This window comes from Dermacentor variabilis, unplaced genomic scaffold, assembly GCF_050947875.1.
Source record: "Dermacentor variabilis isolate Ectoservices unplaced genomic scaffold, ASM5094787v1 scaffold_13, whole genome shotgun sequence".
NCBI classification, from domain to species: domain Eukaryota; kingdom Metazoa; phylum Arthropoda; class Arachnida; order Ixodida; family Ixodidae; genus Dermacentor; species Dermacentor variabilis.
This window is the reverse complement of record NW_027460291.1, coordinates 38,282,264-38,300,890: the sequence shown is the minus strand read 5'-3', so window position 1 is coordinate 38,300,890 and position 18,627 is coordinate 38,282,264. Positions and strand designations below refer to the sequence as shown.

Below are 18,627 nucleotides of genomic sequence, written 5' to 3'. Positions count from 1 at the left end.
AACAATACAAATAGCAATTCTGACAGCATTGTTAGCTTTTCTGTTACTTCCGCGATACGCCACTGTTTAACATTAATAGAAGCGTGCGTAGCCTACAGCAAATTGTGGAGCGAATATTTTTAAAAGAAGTTTCCTTACGTCGGATACCCTAGACGACGGTTCGTGGGAACCCACCCATCGCTTAGCGCCTCATGATTTTGTTACTCGTTCCGCCGAAATAGCTCAGTTGGGAGAGCGTTAGACTGAAGATCTAAAGGTCCCGGGTTAGATCCTAGGTTTCGGCATATTCATAGTGCGTTTCTTTAGGCGTTGTGCGTAACAATACAGATAGCAATTCAGACAGCATTGTGAGCTTTTCTGTTACTTCCGCGATACGCCACTGTTTAACATAAATAGAAGCGTGCGGAGCCGACAGCAAATGCTGGAGCCAATATTTTTAAAAGGAGTTTCCTTACGTCGGATACCTTAGACGGCGGTTCGTGGGAACCCAACCATCGCTTAGCGCCTCACGATATTGTTACTCGTTCCGACGAAATAGCTCAGTTGGGAGAGCGTTAGACTGTAGATCTAAAGGTCCCGGGTTGGATGCTGGGTTTCGACATATTCATAGTGCGCTTCTTTAGGCGTTGTGCATAACAATACAGATAGCAATTCAGACAGCATTGTGAGCTTTTCTGATACTTCCGCGATACGCCACTGTTTAACATTAATAGAAGCGTGCGTAGCCTACAGAAAATGGTGGAGCGAATATTTTTAAAAGAAGTTTCCTTACGTCGGATACCTTAGACGGCGGTTCGTGGGAACCCAGCCATCGCTTAGCGCGTCATGATTTTGTTACTCGTTCCGCCGAAATAGCTCAGTTGGGAGAGCGTTAGACTGAAGATCTAAAGGTCCCTGGTTCGATCCCGGGTTTCGGCATATTCATATAGCGAATTTTTTAGCCCTTGTGCATAACAATAAAATAGCAATTCAGACACCATTGTCAGCTTTTCTGTTACTTCCGCGATACGCCACTGTTTAACATTTATAGAAGCGTTCGTAGCCTACAGCAAATGGTGGAGCGAATATTTTTAAAAGAAGTTTCCTTACGTCGGATACCTTAGATGGCGGTTCGTGGGAACCCACCCATCGCTTAGCGCCTCATGATTTTGTTACTCGTTCCGCCGAAATAGCCCAGTTGGGAGAGCGTTCGACTGAAGATCTAAAGGTCCCTGGTTCGATCCCGGGTTTCGGCATATTCATATAGCGAATTTTTTAGCCCTTGTGCATAACAACAAAATAGCAATTCAGACACCATTGTCAGCTTTTCTGTTACTTCCGCGATACGCCACTGTTTAACATTTATAGAAGCGTTCGTAGCCTACAGCAAATGGTGGAGCGAATATTTTTAAAAGAAGTTTCCTTACGTCGGATACCTTTGATGGCGGTTCGTGGGAACCCAGCCATCGCTTAGCGCCTCATGATTTTGTTACTCGTTCCGCCGAAATAGCTCAGTTGGGAGAGCGTTAGACTGAAGATCTAAAGGTCCCTGGTTCGATCCCGGGTTTCGGCATATTCATATAGCGAATTTTTTAGCCCTTGTGCATAACAATGAAATAGCAATTCAGACACCATTGTCAGCTTTTCTGTTACTTCCGCGATACGCCACTGTTTAACATTAATAGAAGCGTGCGGAGCCTACAGCAAATGGTGGAGCGAATATTTTTAAAAGAAGTTTCCTTACGTCGGATACCTTGGACGGCGGTTCGTGGAAACCCAGCCATCGCTTAGCGCCTCGTGATTTTGTAGCTCGTTCCGACGAAATAGCTCAGTTGGGAGAGCGTTAGACTGAAGATCTAAAGGTCCCGGGTTGGATACTGGGTTTCGGCATATTCAGAGTGCGTTTCTTTAAGCGTTGTGCATAACAATACAGATAGCAATTCAGACAGCATTGTGAGCTTTTCTGATACTTCCGCGATACGCCACTGTTTAACATTAATAGAAGCCTACGCAGCCTACAGCAAATGGTGGAGCGAATATTTTTATAAGAAGTTTCCTTACGTCGGATACCTTAGACGGCGGTTCGTGGGAACCCAGCCATCGCGTAGCGCCTCATGATTTTGTCACTCGTTCCGCCGAAATAGCTCAGAGGGTCGGCTTTCTGCCGCGCTAGCGAGCGGACGTGCCGATCATGAGCTCCGTAGGAGCGGCTTCAGCGGCCCAGCAGGGCCGCGGTACCAGGAGTTTTGCCTCAGAAGACCCGGAATACCAAGTTTTGCTGCCTCAATTGCCGACAGGTCGGATAGTTTTAAATACAGTTTTTCTGCATGCGGATGTGCGCGCCAGGCCGTATCGTGTGGAACATTTCCGAGATGCGTTGGCTAGCTTAGGCCTACTTGCTGATGTCATCGCCCTAGGGGCGTATCAGATGAGCCACGTTTGGGCGACTTTCAAGTGCGACGAAGGCGCGAAGAGGCTTTCAAGCGCCAAGAACGTCAAAGTGAATGAATATCGGGGCATTGTCGTTGATCCGGCTAATCAGGTCTAGCGGCTGAAGCTGTATTGGTTGCTACATAACGTGTCGGACGAGGATATACGGAGAGCCCTGTCACCGTTCGGAAAGGTCACGGAAGTTTTCCATGAAAAGTTGCGCGTTCAAGGAGTTCAAGACAAAGCATCGTCAACACGTGCTGTATCCTTGGTTCTGAAGACGGGTATGACCGTAGAAGACCTGCCCCATCAACTTCGTGTAGCTGGTAAGCAGGCTTTAGTTGTTGCACCGGGCAGAGCACCCCTTTGCCTGAAATACCGAAGCACCGGAGATGTCCGACGTGACTGCCGCGTCCCGAAATGTGCAGTATGCCGTCGCTACGGCCACCAGGATACGGAATGTGTTAAGACTTACGCATCCGTCGCAGGACCTGCGCTTCGAGAGGACGTGGCTGACCTGTTAATGGATGAGGCTGACGTTGATGAGGCTTCCCGCGTGCTAGTACCACCGGCGGACATAGTTGCAACACCTTATGTGCCGGCTGCTAAAGCCACGAAGGTGGTAAATGTGCTGCCTACGAGCCCGAAAGATGCAGTGCAAAGGGCACGCGACGAAGGAGCCAAAGAAGAATCGGCCGCAAAATCCGCCACTGCCGAGGAGGCCGCCACGGAGCACGGACCGGCAACTCCCTTGATGGACGTCGAAGAATCGAGTGCAAGCAATGTGGCTATGAAAAGAGCGAGGGACTCGACCGGCAACCTGGACGGCAGCCTGGACGGCAACCTTGACAACGGGGCCAAAGACGAGCCGCCGCCAAAAGCGCAGGCGGGTCGTCGTGTGCCCGTGCGCCCGAAGCCAAACATCCCGCCGGACAGACGGCCGGCGGCAAAACCGCCTAAGTAGGACTCGGCGCCTACTGGGGCGCCCGGACTAACGTCGTGAAGAGATGGCGTCCATTTTGGAATCGGGCTTCGCGTACGCTCTAAAGGTACGCGTGTGGATCGAGCGGTTTTCAGTGCAAAAGTTATGCATGCAAATTTTTCTACAGTGTGTCTGGATCGCTTGTTCTTCAGCGACACCGTGCGATCGGCTTGCTTTTGCAGATAAATGGCGGTGAAACTAGAGAGAGCACTGAGAGTTGCCACGTTAAATGTCCGTGGCCTTGGAGCGCGAAGGAGGCAGTATCAACTTAGCCGCTTGTGTATGGAGAAGGAACTCGATGTAGTTGCCTTACAAGAAACTAAGGTCGAAACCCAAGAGCAGACCGATCGCATGGTGACGCCTTTCACGGCGCATTACAATGTGTGCGTGTGCCATGCGAATGGCACATCAGGCGGATGTGCGTTGTTAATACGGAAGAGTGCTGGTATTATTGAAGAAAGTGTAACTGTTTCTGAAACTGGCCGCTTGCTTATTGTAGATTTTTCTTTTTCTCACGATTTGTGGCGGCTCGTATGCGTTTATGCGCCAAACAATGTGAATGATCGATTTTTGTTTTTTGAATGTATCGAGCAATATCTAAAATGTGATCGCTTTGTCATATTACTTGGTGATTTTAACTGTGTGTGTTCTCCGGAAGACCGACTAAAAAGGGAAAGGGTTCGCGATAAAAGTGCTCTCCTTTTGAGCAGACTAATTGAAGACCACAACTTAGAAGATGTGGGCCTAGTCCTCACTGATGGTATGATTCCGCAGTACACGCACATTCAGCGAAATAGCCGAGCAAGGCTGGACAGAGTGTATGTTTCTAACGACTTGATCACCCTTTGTAATAGTTATAACGTCGCACCGCAATCGTTCACGGACCATAGCCTGGTAAGCTTCTCGATTGGGGAAAAAGTTAAAAGAACACGATTCAACTGGAACATGTGGAAATTCAACGAAAAGCTGCTTGATGATGAACCATTTGTGCGCAGAGTTAAGGAAAAGATAACAGAGTTGATGACAAATGAGGGTGAATATTTTACTGCCACATGGGAGGAATTTAAGATTCAAGTTAAGTTCATTGCAATAGAAAGAGGAAGCAGCCTTCAGCACGATAAATTACAGAAACAAAGAGAGCTGCAAAGACAGCTAGAATATCTGTCAAGCGCACAAAATGCGGGTCACGATCTATTAGCTGAAAACGTAAAGAAAGTAAGACACGAGCTTGAAGTTATCGACGCCGAGCGATACAAAGCAGCAGTTATACGCGCTAGAAGCGAACGCCTATGGATGGGTGAGATACCAAACAAACGGGCAATGAGCGATGAAAAGCGTCACGCGTCAAGAAATGAGATCCAACAGATACGTCTTCAAAACGAGGTGACGTCAGACGCTTCGTCGATTGAGAAAGCTTTTGTGGAACACTATCGCGAATTGTTCGGCAATGTGACTCCTTCTGGACTGGCCTTCGAGAGTGAATTCATGAGCGAGATGCCAAGGTTGGATGACGACGTTAGAGAAAATCTTGAGAGACCAATAGCTGTGTCCGAGATTGAAAGGGCGATAGAAGAACTGCCATCAGGCAAATCGCCAGGGCCGGACGGCCTAGGCGCCGCTTTTTACAAGGCATTCAGTCAGGAGTTTGCGTGTATATTGCACCGACTACTCTCAGAGGCGTATGAATTTAAAAAAGTACCACCCTCATTCCAGACTTCGCACATAGTATTAATTCCGAAAACCGATGAACGGGAAAAGCTCCTTTCAGTAAGTTCATACAGACCGATAAGTCTGACCAACACAGATTACAAAATATTTATGAAAGTACTGGCTCGACGATTTCAAAGCGTGATTCAGCAGCTTGTAGGGCCACACCAGACGTGTGGCATTAAAGGCCGCACCATTTTCATGAACACCCACATTGCAAGGAATGTGCTTGAATGTTGCGATGCCATTGGGGGTCGGGTGGCCATGTTGCAGCTAGACCTTGCGAAGGCGTTCGACCGGGTGTCACAAGAGGTGCTTTTCGCTATACTGCAGTACTGTAATGTTGGGAGCGTCATTGTAGATGGCGTTAAAATGGCTTATGAAGACTGTTACATGCAGCTTATAGTTAATAAGTGTCTTAGTTCGCGGGTGCCACTCCGCTCGTCTGTACGGCAAGGCTGTCCCTTGTCTCCCTTGCTTTTTGCCCTGTACCTCGAACCCTTTTGTATGGCAGTCATACGGAATGAAAACATTCGTGGTTTTAGGCTGCACGCCGCAGAAGTTAAAATGCTAGCTTATGCAGATGACGTCGCCGTCTTTTGTGAAGACAGGGAAAGCGTGGTCGAGGCTGTCCGCCTTGCAAGATCCTTTTGTAGGTACACTGGTGCCCAGATAAACTTCGAAAAAAGTGTTGGGATATGGCATGGAAGCTGGGACGCGACACCCACAAAATTCGCCGGTATGCAGTGGACTACAGTGCCTCCACTGTATCTAGGAGTGCCCCTTGAGCACTATCGGGACTCGACACAGTTGTGGACCGGCCAAATAGAATCAATGAAAGAAAAGATAAAAGGATGGCAGGGCCGGGGATTGTCAGTGTTTGCACGTGCTTCAGCTTGCAATATATTTTTAATTGCCAAAGTTTGGTACATACTGCAAGTAATGTTCATGTCCCGTGTAAACGTTCAAAAAATGCATCGAGTGTTTGCTACCTTCATCTGGAACTCCACTTGGGAGCGATCCAGTCGAACAAATCTTTTTCGCACAGTTCGAAATGGGGGCCTTGGGCTCTCACACTTGTTCATTAGACAGATCGTATCGCGGTTCATCTTCCTGCGAGATGAAAGAAACGTTTTCCTCCGTACGGTCATTCAGGCGAAAATGGCAACAGAACTGCCTGAATTTGTTGTGTCCACATCTAGTGCTATCACTAGAGCGACTGGGTACTATCGTGAAGTCGTTGCATCTTTTAGAATACTCTGCGCACGTTTTTCGCTGGAGTACTTGTGCTCAGTGAGAAGAAAGAAACTGTACGCAGATTTAGTGGACAGTATGTTACCTATCCCACTGTATAGGAGTGTTTACTGTGGAGGCCCAGGAAAAGATGTGCTGAAACGAGTCAAAAGGATGCCTGTAAGACCTGCTGCGAAAACTTTCTTTTTCCACCTACACACGAACACCCTCCCCGTTAAAGTATGGCTAGAACAGAAAGGAATATTCGTACCCTGGACTACCGATTGCCGGCTGTGTAAAAAGCCTGAAACAATTGAACACGCCTTCATTGAGTGTTGGGACGCTGTCTTTCACTGGGACATCTTGCAGCGCACTCTTAAAAAAGAACTCCCCATAAACCCCTATGGAATTCGGTTCCTTCCAGTTGAAAGCGATGACGGGCCACCGTTCGACATGTTCATGTTGCTGGGTCTCCACAGTTTGTGGAAAACAAGAATGGCTGTACGTCATGCTGATGTGAATGTGTGCTCTGCGCGAGAGAACTTCATTGAAAGTATGTCACTATTACGAGAAGTGTATCGTGCACAAAGCGAAACCCCAGACTGGGTTAGCATCCTTGATGAGCTGGTGTGCCTCAAGAAATTTTAGCGACCATCCCACCTGATGTGATGTGGGTGCACTGTGTATATGGATTTGTTTTTTTTTTGTGTGTTAATGTCTAAGCAGGCAATAAAGAAAAAAAAGCCGAAATAGCTCAGTTGGGAGAGCGTTAGACTGAAGATCTAAAGGTCCCTGGTTCGATCCCGGGTTTCGGCATATTAATATAGCGAATTTTTTAGCTCTTGTGCATAACAATACAAATAGCAATTCAGACAGCATTGTCAGCTTTTCTGTTACTTCCGCGATACGCCACAGTTTAACATTAATAGAAGCGTGCGTAGCCTACAGCAAATGGTGGAGCGAATATTTTTAAAAGAAGTTTCCTTTCGTCGGATACCTTAGACGGCGGTTCGTGGGAACCCAGCCATCGCGTAGCGCCTCATGATTTTGTTACTCGTTCCGCCGAAATAGCTCAGTTAAGAGAGCGTTAGACTCATTCTGCTTCCGGCAGCCGAGCTGAGCGGTCAGCAGAATCATGGGCTCCAGTGGAGCAGCGACAGTGGCCACTTCTGGCCGCGGAACCAGGCTAAACGACGATAAGGATTATGCCTTTATTTTGCCGCAACTGCCTAAAGGTCAAGTAGTGATTAATACCGTCTTTTTGCACGGTGATGTACGTGCGAGACCGTACAAGGTGGAAGATTTCAGGGACGCCCTTCTGTCGACGGGCCTGCTGCCTAATGTGGTATGCATAGGGGCGTACCAGATCAACCACGTCTGGGCAGTGACCTTCAACGATGCGACTGCCACAAGGAGAATGCTGGACCATAAGGAACTTCAAGTTAAGGGACGACGATGCGTCATCGTTGACCCGCAGGATCAGCAGGTGAAGCTAAGGCTTCACTGGCTGCTGTACGGCGTTGCCGCCGAGGACGTTCGGACGGCATTCGCGGCTTTCGGCAAGGTGGAGGAGGTGAGCCGGGAGCGATGGCGCGTCGAAGGCATGGCAACGAAGACCTCAACCACCAGGACCGTCATTCTCAAATTGAAAAGCGGCATGAAAGTGGAGGACCTGCCACATCAGATACGCGTCGGCGGAGAGTTGGCCTTGGTCGTCGTGCCCGGTCGAGCGATGCAGTGCCTGCGCTGCCACGGCACGGGACACGTCCGCCGTGAGTGCAGAGTCCCCCGATGTACCTTATGTAGACGTTTCGGCCACGTCGACGATGACTGCGTAAGATCTTATGCCACCGTAACAGGTCCAGTAGCTAGTGACGTTGCGGCAGAGCACGTCATGGACGTGGCCGAAGCGGAGGACGCTGCTAAAGGAACGCTAGACAAGGTCTCGACAGCGACAGCCAGTGGGACTACGCCTTTGGGCGTGGTCAGCAAGGTGGCTGATACTACCGTGAAGCCGAGTGGGATGCTGCAGGTCGCGACCGCTGAGGTCCAGTCTACGCGGAGCAGTAGTGAGGACCCGCCCGACAACGATGCGACGGCAATGCAGCAGGAGGAGGCCGTCCTCGACTGCGACCGGACTTCGACTCTTGGAGCGCCAGTCAAGCGCCCCCATGACCAGACTAAGGACCGCAACGACGGTGCGACCGGCACCAACGAAGGGCCGCCGACAAAGACACCTCTTGGGAGGCGCACGAGCCTGAAACCAAAGCCGAACGTCCCACCTGAGAGAAAGCCTGCGGACAAAGTGGCGCCCACAAACAACGCCGGGAAGCCGGGAGGTCCCGGAGGCGGCTAGCCGAGGGCTGGTCGTGAACGGTAAGCACCATGCTCCGGGCCTATGTTTTTCTTTAGCTCAACATGGCACAGATACCGTCCCTTAATATTGCCACTTTAAACGTGAGAGGGTTGGCGGCTAGTGGTAGGCGAATTCAGGTGCTACGGTTGGTCACTGACCACGATATAGACGTACTAGCCGTCCAGGAGACTAAGGTTGACGGGGAGGAGGAGACCGGGAGCATGGTGCGCCGTTTCACGACCAGGTATTTTGCGGTGGTAAGCCATGCCTTAGGCACCGCTGGGGGGTGCATTCTTTTTGTGAAGAAACTGCCTGGACTGCACATTCAAAGTATTTTTTCTTGTCAGTCTGGAAGGCTTGTTTTTTGTGATATTATTTTGTGTGATGTTCAGTTCCGCGTCATATGTGTATATGCGCCGAATTCAGTAGACGAGCGCGCCCTTTTCTTTTCGAACCTTTCGCAGTATGTTCGATGTGATAAGCGCGTTATACTGCTAGGAGACTTTAATTGTGTAATGAGCGCTAGAGATAGAGCCAATAATGCTGGTGTGCGGGACAGAAGCAGTGAAATCTTATCAAAACTAATTAGTGAAAATGAACTCGAAGACGTTTTTGAGTGTCTGGAAGGGGGGCGTGATGTGACTTTTACACGTTTTCAGGGCAGTAGCAATGCACGGTTGGACCGAATCTACATTTCGCTGGATACAATTCCAAGATGCCACGGTTATTGTGTAGTACCCATATCGTTCTCAGATCATTGTCTCGTAAAATGTAATGTCGGTATAGGGAAAAGCAAACATGCGTTTAATTGGGAGATCTGGAAAATGAATGCGTTGTTATTAAATGATGAATCTTTCGTAAAGGGAGTACGGGATGCTGTTAATGAAATACGCGAAGATGCAGCTGAAACAATAGCAGAAAAGTGGGAATGTTTTAAACAAAAGGTTAACATGAAAGCCATAGAAAGGTCAAGTTGTCTTAAATTTGAGAGGGAATATAAAGAAAAGGGTTTGCGAACACTACTTCAGCAGCTGATAACGCTTGAGTGCAGAGAGCCTGGTCTGTACAAAGACGATGTGCGGAGCGTCAAGGAAAAGCTTGAACAGATCGACAAAGAACGTTACCAAGGTGCCATCGTGCGAGCAAGAGCAGATTCACTAGCGGCAGGGGAGACGCCCACTAAAAGGGCGCTCGGGTTAGAGAAGGCTCACGGACGACAAAACCATGTCGATAACCTTTTAATCAATGGAGCCGTTGTTGACGATAACGAGAGCATAGCCCACGCCTTATTCCAGTACTACCAGTCGCTCTTTGCATTTCAGGAAGCGAATTTAGAGGGTTTCAAAGCAGACTTTCTGCATCGCATGCCGCGTTTGAGTGATGAAACTAAGGAGCGATTAGAAGGGAAAATAATGGAGAGGGAAGTCGAAAAGGCAATCGACGACTTGAACTTGGGCAAGTCACCGGGACCAGACGGACTCAGTGCGGCGTTATATAAGACATTTAAAAGAGAACTGGCCCCTATATTAGTAGGAGTATTTAATGATGCGTACGTGCAGAAATCATTGCCACCTTCTTTTGGGAAAGCGCACACCATTCTAATTCCGAAGAATGATAAGTTAGATAAACTGAGATTAGAATCATCATACAGGCCCATATCACTAACAAACATTGATTATAAGATATTTATGAAGATCTTAGCGACTAGACTTCAAGGCGTAATAAAGGAAATAGTCGCAGACCATCAAACATGTGGAATCAAAGGGCGGTCAATTTTTCCGAACACCCATAAGATGCGATGTGTGCTCGAGTGCTCTGACGTCATAGGTGGCCGTGTCGCAGTACTTCAGCACGACCTAGAGAAAGCGTTCGATTGTGTCGCTCACGTTATTTTGTTTGCCATCTTAGATCATGTTAATGTCGGTTCCATCATCACTGAGGGCGTGGCCTTGGCGTACCAGAACTGCACAACAAGATTAATTGTTAACAAGTCTCTGGGGGCCCCCATTAACATCAGGCGTTCAGTGCGCCAAGGCTGCCCCCTCAGTCCGCTATTATTTGCTATCTACGTAGAAGCAATGTGTGTAGCAATTAATGAAAATGACGGAATACGTGGTTTCAGATTGGCAGCGACCGAAGTGAAGTTGCTCGCATATGCAGATGACATTGCAGTGTGTTGCACTGACAAACCAAGTATAACGGAAACCATATCTGTAGTACAACATTTCTGCGCCGTAACGGGTAGCAGAGTAAACTGGGGCAAATCGCTAGGCCTGTGGCACGGGGACTGGTTTTCTGCACCCGACTATTTCGCGAACGTGAACTGGGTGAAAACTCCGACCAGGTATCTGGGTGTTCCCCTCGACAGGTATAATAGCAGCGACGAATACTGGAGGAACCAAACCAAGGAACTGAAAGAAAAAGTAGACAAATGGAAAAGTACTAACCTGTCCATTTTTGCAAGAGCGACAATTTGTAACGTGTTTTTTATTACTAAGTTATATTACGTCTTACAAACGCTGTATTGTTCTAGAGTAAATGTGCAAAGGCTGCACAGAGTGTTCGCAGTGTTCATCTGGGGATCAACATGGGAAAGGTGCAGCCGAACAAATTTGTTCAGAAGGGTGAAGGACGGGGGTGTGGGCTTGACGCATCTTTTTGTTCGACAACTTGTCAACCGCTTTTTGTTTTTTCGAGATGTGCGAGATCCGTTTCTGCGCACCGTATGTCAGATCAGGTTGAGCGACGCATTGCCGACACATGTTGTTAGTACGGCAAGCATGACCGGAAAACTTCGAGGTTATTTTAAGGAAGTGGTCGACAGCGTGCGTTTCCTGTCAGTTCGTTTTTCAAATGATTATCTGTTTGAAGTTAAAAGGAAAAAACTGTATAATGATGTGTGCGACATTGTGTTCCCAGTGCCGTTATACAGAACCATATACAGTGGAGGGCCAGGACAAGACGTCCTTAAACGGGTGAAACGAATGCAGGTGCCACCGGGGGTTAAAACCTTCTTTTTTAAGCTCCACACAGGAACGCTCTCTGTGAAAACGTTTGTGGAAGAACGAGGCTGTCTTGTGCCGTGGGGATCCCACTGCTTGATCTGTCAGAAGCCGGAGACCATTGATCACGTTTTCTTGCATTGCTGGGCGGCTGTTTTCCTTTGGGACGTGCTAAAGCGAACGCTGAAAAAGGAGTTACCGGTGGACCCCCAAGGGATCAGGTATCTGCCAATTAAAGATGAAGACGGAGTACCGTATGATCTTATTATGCTGAACGCCCTCCACTCTATATGGCGAGCTCGCATGGCCGGGTACCATTGCGACGTCGACGCTCGGCCAGCGCGTATGTATTTCAGAGAGTGTATGTCCTTATTTATTGAAATGCAGAAAATGCAAAAGTGTGTACCGGATTGGCTGTCGAGGCTCGAACCTCTGACAGTCATGAAGGAATTTTAATTCGACAACGTCAGTCCTATGCGGATAGACGGCTTTGTAGCGCTTTTTTGTTTCTCGCCTTCGTTTTCTCTTGCAAGAGGCTTGCATTTGTGTCATGAGTGTGAAATTCATATGTACGATGTTATATTGAAAACCGGTAATAAATAAAAAAAAAAAAGTTAGACTGAAGATCTAAAGGTCCCTGGTTCGATCCCGGGTTTCGGCATATTCATATAGCGAATTTTTTAGCTCTTGTGCATAACAATACAAATAGCAATTCAGACAGCATTGTCAGCTTTTCTGTTACTTCCGCGATACGCCACTGTTTAACATTAATAGAAGCGTGCGTAGCCTACAGCAAATTGTGGAGCGAATATTTTTATAAGAAGTTTCCTTACATCGGATACCTTAGACGGCGGTTCGTGGGAACCCAGCCATCGCGTAGCGCCTCATGATTTTGTTAATCGTTCCGCCGAAATAGCTCAGTTGGGAGAGCGTTAGACTGAAGATATAAAGGTCCCTGGTTCGATCCCGGGTTTCGGCATATTCATATAGCGAATTTTTTAGCCCTTGTCCATAACAATGAAATAGCAATTCAGACACAATTGTCAGCTTTTCTGTTAGTTCCGCGATACGCCACTGTTTAACATTTATAGAAGCGTGCGTAGCCTACAGCAAATTGTGGAGCGAATATTTTTATAAGAAGTTTCCTTACGTCGGATACCTTAGACGGCGGTTCGTGGGAACCCAGCCATCGCGTAGCGCCTCATGATTTTGTTACTCGTTCCGCCGAAATAGCTCAGTTGGGAGAGCGTTAGACTGAAGATATAAAGGTCCCTGGTTCGATCCCGGGTTTCGGCATATTCATATAGCGAATTTTTTAGCCCTTGTGCATAACAATAAAATAGCAATTCAGACACAATCGTCAGCTTTTCTGTTAGTTCCGCGATACGCCACTGTTTAACATTTATAGAAGCGTTCGTAACCTACAGCAAATGGTGGAGCGAATATTTTTAAAAGAAGTTTCCTTACGTCGGATACCTTAGATGGCGGTTCGTGGGAACCCAGCCATCGCTTAGCGCCTCATGATTTTGTTACTCGTTCCGCCGAAATAGCTCAGTTGGGAGAGCGTTAGACTGAAGATCTAAAGGTCCCTGGTTCGATCCCGGGTTTCGGCATATTCATATAGCGAATTTTTTAGCCCTTGTGCATAACAATGAAATAGCAATTCAGACACCATTGTCAGCTTTTCTGTTACTTCCGCGATACGCCACTGTTTAACATTTATAGAAGCGTTCGTAGCCTACAGCAAATGGTGAAGCGAATATTTTTAAAAGAAGTTTCCTTACATCGGATACCTTTGATGGCGGTTCGTGGGAACCCAGCCACCGCTTAGCGCCTCATGATTTTGTTACTCGTTCCGCCGAAATAGCTCAGTTGGGAGAGCGTTAGACTGAAGATCTAAAGGTCCCGGGTTGGATGCTGGGTTTCGGCATATTCATAGTGCGTTTCTTTAGGCGTTGTACATAACAATACAGATAGCAATTCAGACACCATTGTCAGCTTTTTTGTTACTTCCGCGATACGCCACAGTTTAACATTAATAGAGGCGTGCGTAGCCTACAGCAAATGGTGGAGCGAATATTTTTAAAAGAAGTTTCCTTACGTCGGATACCTTAGACGGCGGTCCGTGGGAACCCAGCCATCGCTTAGCGCCTCATGATTTTGTTACTCGTTCCGCCGAAATAGCTCAGTTGGGAGAGCGTTAGACTGAAGATCGAAAGGTCCCGGGTTGGATGCTGGGTTTCGGCATATTCATAGTGCGTTTCTTTAGGCGTTGTGCATAACAATACAGATAGCAATTCAGACAGCATTGTGAGCTTTTCTGATACTTCCGCGATACGCCACAGTTTAACATTAATAGAAGAGTGCGTAGCCTACAGCAAATGGTGGAGCAAATATTTTTAAAAGAAGTTTCCTTACGTCGGATACCTTAGACGGCGGTTCGTGGGAACCCAGCAATCGCTTAGCGCCTCGTGATTTTGTTACTCGTTCCGCCGAAATAGCTCAGTTGGGAGAGCGTTAGACTGAAGATCGAAAGGTCCCGGGTTGGATGCTGGGTTTCGGCATATTCATAGTGCGTTTCTTTAGGCGTTGTGCATAACAATACAGATAGCAATTCAGACAGCATTGTGAGCTTTTCTGATACTTCCGCGATACGCCACTGTTTAACATTAATAGAAGCGTGCGTAGCCTACAGCAAATGGTGGAGCGAATATTTTTAAAAGAAGTTTCCTTACGTCGGATACCTTAGACGGCGGTTCGTGGGAACCCAGCCATCGCTTAGCGCCTCGTGATTTTGTAGCTTGTTCCGCCGAAATCATTCTGCTTCCGGCTCGCGAGCTGAACGGATCGCGGGATCATGGGCTCCAATGGAGCGGCATATGCGGCTGTTAGCCGCGGCAACAGGCTTTCGACGGAAGAAGATAAAGATTACCAGATAATTTTGCCTCGCCTACCTACAGGACGTATTGTTTTGAACACAGTTTTTTTGCACGGCGACGCTCGTGTTCGCCCGTTTCGTGTAGAAGATTTTCGAGACGCGCTTCAAGCTGTTGGTATGCTCTCTGGCGTCGTCGCCCTTGGAGCATACCAAATCAACCATGTATGGGCGGTGACGATGAAGACAGCCGAGGCTGCCGAAAAGCTGGCGGCCCTGAAGGAGCTGCAGGTGAAGGGGCGTCGCTGCCTGGTCATCGACCCCAAGGAACAACAGGTGAAGCTTCGTATCCACTGGCTTCTGCATGGGGTGGACGACGAAGACGTCAAGACCGCGCTGGGCTCCTTCGGCAAGGTGACGGAAGTGACCCGGGAGCGCTGGCGAGTGGATGGCGTTTCCGACAAGGGCTCGACGACCCGAGCACTGCTGCTGCAGCTGAAGGCAGGAATGAAAGTCGATGACCTGCCCCACCAGATCCGCGTCGCCGGCGAGCTTGCGCTGGTGGTAGCCCCAGGACGTCCCATGCAGTGCCTGCGCTGCCGGGGCTCTGGCCACGTTCGTCGTGAATGCAAGGTTCCCCGTTGCTCGCGGTGCAGGCTTTTTGGACACAACGACGCGCACTGTGTGCGTTCATACGCAGTAGCCGCGGGTTCGGCGGAGAGCGAGCCGTCGACGTTAGACCATGTAATGGACGTGACCGAGGCGGAGGAAGCGGCCACGGGAGCTGGAAACGGCAAAGTGGCGGCAGAAACCGGCGCGACGACCAAGCAAGCCGAAGGAGGAAGGAATATCCCTCCCCCCAAAGAACCAGCAGCTACAGTCGAGAGCGTGAAGACGGCCCCGCAAGAAAATGAGAGCCACCAGCCAGCTACGGTTGCAACGCAGGCAGAGGCGGACGACAACGCGACCCCTGCTAGCGCCCGCGTCGAATCCGTCTCGGCACCGGTCAAGAGATCCCTGCAGCACGAGGAGAAAGTCGACGGAAAGGCCGGCGGTGACTCCGAGGCACCACCCGCTAAGACGCTACCTGGAAGGCGCTCCACCCTCAAGCCTAAGCCGAACCTGGAGACTGACCGTAGGCTTACCCCGAAGCCGACCAAAGAGGAACCCGGGCGACGGCCGCCGGATGGCCACGGAGGCGTCTAGCGGTCAGCTAGACGTTAAGGTGAGCACCATGCTCCGGGCCTTCTCCCCTCCGGTTTTCACCAATAATGGCTACCAACCCGTCGCTTAGCCTCGGCACGCTAAACGTTCGAGGTCTGGCCGCCAAAAGGAAACATAGTCAGGTTTACAGACTACTAGTGGACCACGACCTCGACGTTTTAGCTGTGCAAGAAACCAAGGTAGACGGCGAGGAGGAGACCGGGAGCATGGTGCAAAGGTTCACGTATAACTACTATACGGTAGTGAGCCACGCCTTAGGGACTTCGGCAGGGTGTGTGCTGTTCGTGAGGAAGCTCCCTGGTCTTGTTATACATGGTTACTTCTCCTGTACTTCTGGTCGACTTGTCTTTTGTGACTTCAGCTATTGTAATGTCCAATGGCGCGTGTTTTGCATTTATGCGCCTAATACTGTGCAAGAGAGGGCAAATTTCTTTTTGAGTTTAAAGCGTCATTTACATGTGCAAAAAATGATAGCCTGTGTAGGCGACTTCAACTGCGTATTGAAAGCTGAGGATAGGTCTACGCGTCGCGTGGTTTGTGACAAAAGTAGTGATATCCTGGCGCAGATCACACACGAATTCGAATTAGAAGATATCGCAGAATGTTTTCGCGGTCATGGAGACGTAAGCTACACTCACTTTCAGGGCACAAGTCACGCACGCTTAGACCGTATCTATCTTTCATATGATTTAGTTGAAAAATGCCAGTGCTACACAGTTACGGCCATATCATATTCTGACCACTGCCTGGTAAAATGCACGGTGGGCAGGAAGAAAGAACGAAACAAGTTCGTCTGGGAACTGTGGAAATTGAATGCAGAGCTGTTACGGGATGAAACTTTTAACGAAAATGTAGTGGCTGCTCTGAATTCTTTTGGAACAGACAGTTCTACGAAATTTGGTGAGGAATGGGAGTTGCTGAAGCAAAGCATTAAATTGAAGGCAATCGAAAGAAGTAGCATACTGCGATATGAACAAAAGGCCAGAGAAAAGGATTTAACAACATTGCTAGAAAAATTTGCGAAGCTTGAATGCATGCAACCTGGCGCCTATCAACAAGATATGCGCGCCGTTAAGAAGAAGCTCGAGGTATTCGACGAAGATCGCTTCCGAGGTGCGCTAGTGCGCGCCAGAGCAGAAAGGCTATCATGCGGGGAAACGCCAACGAAAAGAGCACTGGGGTTAGAAAAAAAGCACTCGAGACGTAAGCAGATTGAGGCTATCGAATATGAAGGGGTGGTATTAACGGATAACAATAATATAGGGCGTGCTTTCTTTGAGCATTACAAAGAACTTTTTACATTCAGGCCTGTCAACATGCACGATTTCAAGAAATCATTTTTGCAACGAATCCCACAGCTGTCGAGTGAGGTTAAAGAAACCTTAGAACGGCCATTAACAGAACATGAAGTGATGAAAGCCATCGAAGACCTGAATCCTGGGAAGTCGCCAGGTCCAGACGGTCTTTGTGCCGCATGGTACAAATCGTTCAAAAGCCACCTAGCTCCTATCTTAACAGCAGTTTTCAATGAAGCATATGAACTGAAAATACTTCCACCATCCTTTGGCCAGTCCCATACAGTACTAATACCGAAAACAGAAGAGACCGAAAAGCTCAAGCAACTTTCCTCCTACAGACCCATAGCGCTTACTAACTGTGACTACAAAATATTGATGAAGGTGTTGGCACGACGGGTCCAGTCAGTTATTCAGGAAGTAGTCGGCCCACACCAGACGTGTGGTATTCGTGGAAGAACCATTTTCACTAACATCCATAAAATGAACCCGCCGTGGTTGCTCAGTGGCTATGGTGTTGGGCTGCTGAGCACGAGGTCGCGGGATCGAATCCCGGCCACGGCGGCCGCATTTCGATGGGGGCGAAATGCGAAAACACCCGTGTGCTTAGATTTAGGTGCACGTTAAAGAACCCCAGGTGGTCAAAATTTCTGGAGTCCTCCACTACGGCGTGCCTCATAATCAGAAAGTGGTTTTGGCACGTAAAACCCCAAATATTATTATTATCCATAAAATGAAGTGTGTGCTGGAGTGTTGTGACGCCATGTGCGATGCAGTAGCCATCCTCCAGCTAGACTTGGAGAAGGCGTTTGATTGTGTTTCTCACGACATATTGCTTACCATCCTTGAACACGTTAATTTTGGCCACATAATCACTGAAGGGGTGACCATGGCGTACCGGAGCTGCTATACCAGACTTATAATTAATAAGATGTTGGGGGCCCCAATTAACGTGAAGCGCTCCGTTCGCCAGGGTTGTCCACTCAGTCCACTCCTGTTTTGTGTCTACATAGAAACGCTATGTCTGGCCATCATTGAAAATGAATGTATTAAGGGGTTTAGTCTTCAATCAGCAGAAGTGAAGCTACTGGCATACGCTGACGATGTGGCTGTGTGCTGTAAGGACAAACAAAGTGTATTGAATACTGTTAATATCGTCAAAAAGTTTGGTAACGTCACTAACAGCTACGTTAACTGGCAGAAATGTTTGGGGTTTTGGCATGGAAGATGGGCGTCTACACCAGACCACTTTTCGAACGTAAACTGGGTCACGACGCCAGTTAGGTACCTTGGAGCACCCCTTGATGCCTACAGGGACAGTAGCGAGTACTGGAAGGAGCGGACAAAACAACTAAAAGAAAAAGCCGACCGATGGAACGCCTGTTACTTGTCAATATTCGCGAGAGCTACAGCGTGCAACATGTTTCTCGTGACAAAGATCTGGTATGTAATGCAGGTACTACAGTGCTCTCGTATTAATGTGCAGAAATTGCACCGCGTGTTCGCTGTATTCGTGTGGGCATCAAGCTGGGAGCGATGTAGCC

The 18,627-nt window shown here is 48.5% G+C and overlaps 8 non-coding genes across 8 annotated transcripts; all 8 read left to right on the top strand.

Moving 5' to 3' along the window:
* The first annotated feature begins 211 nt into the window (after positions 1–211).
* Positions 212–284, top strand: TRNAF-GAA (transfer RNA phenylalanine (anticodon GAA)). Its single transcript has one exon. It is a non-coding gene; the product is annotated as a tRNA-Phe (tRNA).
* Positions 285–845: 561 nt separating this feature from the next.
* Positions 846–918, top strand: TRNAF-GAA (transfer RNA phenylalanine (anticodon GAA)). The gene has a single exon. It is a non-coding gene; the product is annotated as a tRNA-Phe (tRNA).
* Positions 919–1,162: 244 nt separating this feature from the next.
* TRNAF-GAA (transfer RNA phenylalanine (anticodon GAA)) lies at positions 1,163–1,235 on the top strand. Its single transcript has one exon. It is a non-coding gene; the product is annotated as a tRNA-Phe (tRNA).
* Positions 1,236–1,479: 244 nt separating this feature from the next.
* TRNAF-GAA (transfer RNA phenylalanine (anticodon GAA)) lies at positions 1,480–1,552 on the top strand. The gene has a single exon. It is a non-coding gene; the product is annotated as a tRNA-Phe (tRNA).
* A 5,522-nt stretch (positions 1,553–7,074) lies between these two features.
* On the top strand, positions 7,075–7,147 carry TRNAF-GAA (transfer RNA phenylalanine (anticodon GAA)). Its single transcript has one exon. It is a non-coding gene; the product is annotated as a tRNA-Phe (tRNA).
* A 5,448-nt stretch (positions 7,148–12,595) lies between these two features.
* TRNAF-GAA (transfer RNA phenylalanine (anticodon GAA)) lies at positions 12,596–12,668 on the top strand. The gene has a single exon. It is a non-coding gene; the product is annotated as a tRNA-Phe (tRNA).
* A 244-nt stretch (positions 12,669–12,912) lies between these two features.
* Positions 12,913–12,985, top strand: TRNAF-GAA (transfer RNA phenylalanine (anticodon GAA)). Its single transcript has one exon. It is a non-coding gene; the product is annotated as a tRNA-Phe (tRNA).
* Positions 12,986–13,229: 244 nt separating this feature from the next.
* TRNAF-GAA (transfer RNA phenylalanine (anticodon GAA)) lies at positions 13,230–13,302 on the top strand. The gene has a single exon. It is a non-coding gene; the product is annotated as a tRNA-Phe (tRNA).
* The last annotated feature ends 5,325 nt before the right edge of the window (positions 13,303–18,627 follow it).